This window comes from Colobus angolensis, unplaced genomic scaffold (assembly GCF_000951035.1).
Source record: "Colobus angolensis palliatus isolate OR3802 unplaced genomic scaffold, Cang.pa_1.0 Scaffold3, whole genome shotgun sequence".
Lineage (NCBI taxonomy): Eukaryota > Metazoa > Chordata > Mammalia > Primates > Cercopithecidae > Colobus > Colobus angolensis.
In genome coordinates this window covers 16,348,355-16,349,290 of record NW_012116265.1, presented here as the reverse complement: position 1 = coordinate 16,349,290, position 936 = coordinate 16,348,355, and positions in this window count along the sequence as shown.

The window sequence follows — 936 nt, the reverse complement described above, 5'->3', positions numbered from 1 at the left end:
GTTCACACCATTCTCCTGCCTCAGCCTCCCGAGTAGCTGGGACTACAGGTGCCCGCCACCACGCCCAGTTAATTTTTTGTATTTCTAGTAGAGACAGGGTTTCACCGTGTTAGCCAGGCTGGTCTCGATCTCCTGATTTCGTGATCTGCCCGCCTCAGCCTCCCAGAGTGCTGGGATTACAGGTGTGAGCCACCGCGCCCAGCCAAGAAGCCCCATGTTTTCATTCGGTCCTGGGCTCCACAAAAAATATGGCCAGTGGCTTTCCAAGGTAAAGGCAATAAAAAAAGAAAGAGAAAGAAAAGTAAACCCAAAAACACGTAGCCAGTCTTGCCGATCACCCTATATGTACAGACTCACTGGATTCTCACAACAACACTTTAAATAGGTATGAGCATCATCGTCACTTCATAGACAATGCAGCCAAGGATCAGAGAGGTAAAGTAACTTGCCTGGAGTCACACAGCTAGGGGCTGGCAGAGTGGGATTTGATGTCAGTGGTCTGGCTGGAGTTTGTGCTCTTAAGCCTTGTGCTTTGCTAACTCCAGGCAGTGGCTCCACCCTCTGGTTTGCCGCCTGCTGCTCTGCAGTGCTGAATGTGCTGGATGAACAAAACACTATACAGGATGTTCAACTCTCCACATCCATCCTTCCCTTTGATCCTCATAACAACCTGAGACTGAGATTGGAGAGGCTGGAGACTTGCCTGGGGCCTCTGAGCAGCCAAGCTTCCAGGTCCCATTCCTGTCTTTCCCTCTCTCCCTCCCTGGGGTTTCCAACCCTTTAGAGACAGAATGGTCTGGAGGTATAAGGAAGGTCATAGTTGAGGTCCAGGGAGGTGGAGAGCTGCAGCAGAAGGCTAGCAGGTGAGGCCACAGGCTTGGCATCACACAGACCTAGGTTCTAGTTCTCCCCGGCACTCACTCACTGATTGGGCTA